The following is a 3,395-nucleotide window of genomic DNA, read 5'->3' as shown; positions in this document are numbered from 1 at the left end:
AAAAGCTGGAGTAACGAGTTCTCAGATATCTAATATTATTGATTAATCTTGGAGTAAATCACATCAGTCGTAATTTGAAAAAAGATTTTATATGTGAATATAACCTTAAAAAACAGAGATATTAAGAGACAAAACTCAAATAAGGACAATGATTGGAATGGAATTATACTAGTATAGCAATATTTCTTACAATGTTTTATGCAATGAGAAAAAAACCGGACTGAACCGGCTGATTCAATCAGAAAAACCGGTGTTGAATAAGTCTAAATATGAACCGGTTCAACTGGTAAAAGCCGGTGTTGAACCGGGTTAGAACCGGTTGGGTGGTTCACTCGTTTTTTTTTTTTTCTGCCTAGCCAGGACAAAATTACGTTGTCTAGGTTTTAAGGAAAAAAAATAAAAACCTATTTCTCCCTCACATTCAACCCGGCTCGCCTCCTCAGTCCTTCGGTCCTCCCCTATTTTTGCAAATCGAAATCCCCTCCCCACAAATCGCTGAGATTCCTTGCTCTTTCTCCCAAACTCTAGTCATTCCCCCCACCAAAATCCATAGCGTTGTTGACAATGGGCCTCATAGTTCGGTCGTTCACTGACAGTGACACTCCCTCCTCTGTTCGCCCCTCACATTGCAAGTGGCACCCAGTCGACGGATCATGGAAGTCCTAGTGGCACCCTGCTTCGCCTTCACCTTTCACAGAAGTCCTGCTTCACCTTTAGTTCAGGCACTGAGTTGTGGCCTTGTGGGTAAGTTCAAAACCTTTCCTTTTTAGTTGGGTTGTTTTTCTAAGATCAAAGAGCTGCTTTGTTCCATGTTCCTTGTTTCTCTTGATTCCTTCGGTTCTGGTTGTTGTGAGATTTGAGAAGGGAGGAGAGTGTTATTGCTAAAATAATATAGATTAATTTTGTAAAGAGGAGAAGGTATTGTTCTGCATCATAATGTTGGTTCCTGTGAGCTTACCTTATGCATATTTTACTAATTTTGATTATGCTGTTGATTCCTTTACATACTATTGATTTGATTGCTTTAGATTAATTTTGTAAAGAGGAGAAGGCCACAATATTTGTTCCACTTTAATGTTATGAATTAAATTTTATTATTTTAACGTGACCATTCTGACTCTAGTTTGACCACGGTCCGACTAGTGACCCTTGACCCACTGTCTTGACCGGTTTAGTTCCCGGTCCGGTTTTTTGTTCCTTGGTTTTATACTTTTCAAATGCAGTGTTTTGTTTCTACGTATCTACTAAAAATGAAGATTATATTGGAGGTCTAATATATATATATATATATATATTGTCATTGAATAGAACCTCTTGATCAACAACATATCTAAAAATTTAATTGTTAATAGAGTATAATAACGTCGTGTAATTCATATAGCCAATCCCACCTAATAGGATAAAGCTTGTTGTTGTTGTTGTTGTTGTGTGTGTTACTCTACTTAATAATTAATTTTTCATTGCGTGTGTATTATTCTTCTACGCGTGAAGAATGGACAAGAAAAGTCGGCAACATCTAAAGCAATAAAATGCGACTTTTAAAGCAAAATGTGGAAACAAGTTTTAAAGGAACGTATTTCTTTGTGCTTGTTTATTTAAATTGTTTGGTGACCCTCCACAACTTTACATGCAACATTTATTTAATTTTATACTACCTCCAATTCTAATTATAAGAGCTAGTTGACTAATTTGATGAGATTAAGAAAATAGATTAAGTTAGTTACTTATAATAAATAGGTATTGTTTTTCCTAAAATATCCTTGCTAATCAAGTTTATTGGCTAGGACCACCATTATTAGAAGGATTACCTTGAAAAAGAATATATAAGTATGAGAGACAAAATGGATTAGAATCTTATAATTAAGATCAAAATAAAAATCAAATAAGGTCTTATATTAAAGATCGAAAGTAAAATAAATTTATATCACAAAGGCAGAAGAACGTGAAACCTGGTGATGAGCACATGTACGCCAACTTGTAATTTTATTATATGCCTCTTCGCCCCAAAAATATTATTACTGTCACTACTACTATATGCCTCGGTACGTGTGTAATTATTGATTAAACGTAGTTGGTTTGCTGTAAAAAAAAACATAGTTATGAACTATTTCCTCGTATCCTTACAAGATATTATTAATGTTATCAACCTAGTCCCATTTTAAAGATGCTCAATTTCACAATTGTTTATTGTGATGTAATTGAACAAAAATTCTCCTTTACCTCCCAAGTTTTTCCTTTACACCAAAAAGAGATCGTTTTATTGATTAATAAAAGAAAGGCCTACCAACGAGCAGTTGATCAAGCTGGTAAGTGGGCCTGCCTTCCGTAAGGACGAGAACGCGTGTTCGAATCCCGGGAAACGTTCTCGTTGGGAGAGGGGATAACCACCTCGGTTGCTAATAGGCGCAGGATTACCAGGCTATGTATAACCAAAAAAAAAAAAAGAAAAAGCCTACAAAGTACCAAAAAAAATTACACCAAAAGAAACAAGATAGTTTCAAAAGAACCAATCAAAGCAGCAAAACTAAAGAGCAAAGCAAGATCCACCAAAAAACAGAAAACAAGGTACAAAACTTTGACAGTAAATCAACTCATTCCTTCACAATCCAAGGCTTTATCAGTAAAAGTTTGGATCCCATCTCTCTTTTTTCAATAGCTGCAAAAAAATTCGCAGCCCTATTTTCTTGTCTAGCAGCCATGGAAAATTGAATGATTGACATTAGTTCAATTAATCGAAATATATCAGCAAGAATAGAAGAGTTTTGCCATACAGCATTAATTAGAGATTTATTCTAAAGAACTTTAAAAAGCTCCTCACAGTCCGTCTCAATACAGATTATGATTAGGGAAAATATGAATATACAAAAGAGCATTTTTAAGAACAAAGCATTCAGTTTCTAAGAGAGTAGATGACTTATACTACATGTTGTGGATTACTTTTGAAAAATTGTTTTTGAAGGCTCCAGTTACAATTCCAAACAATCGCTCAAGCCATATCTACAATCTAGTTCATGTTCATTTTTATGTAGTCCGATTCATGTTCATGTTTTTAAGCTATATCAATATTTTGCAATTTCCTTTCAACAATGAATTCTTTCTTTCACTTGAAAAAAGCAACGTCTTTTTTTTTTTTTGAAATACAACTAAACAGCTCCTGTTCTGAGCAATAATTTCACTTCCAAGATTAGCTTTTGATGTTTGGCCAAAAAAAGAAAAGATTAGCTTTTGATGCAATCGAAAGGAAATTTTTTTAATTATGTAATATAATAATTAGTCGAATAGTGACATTTTAAACTCTTTTGCAATTAGATTGTACACCAAAGAAACAGATCTCCGAATCTTCACAGAACAAGGTGAGTCAGCCTCTCTCTCCCTTTTCCTCCTTCGGTCCCCCC

This window comes from Neltuma alba, unplaced genomic scaffold (genome assembly GCF_004799145.2).
Source record: "Neltuma alba isolate B1F8T4 unplaced genomic scaffold, ASM479914v2 tig00011324_pilon, whole genome shotgun sequence".
In the NCBI taxonomy this organism is placed as follows: domain Eukaryota; kingdom Viridiplantae; phylum Streptophyta; class Magnoliopsida; order Fabales; family Fabaceae; genus Neltuma; species Neltuma alba.
Note: the sequence above shows the minus strand (reverse complement) of the source record.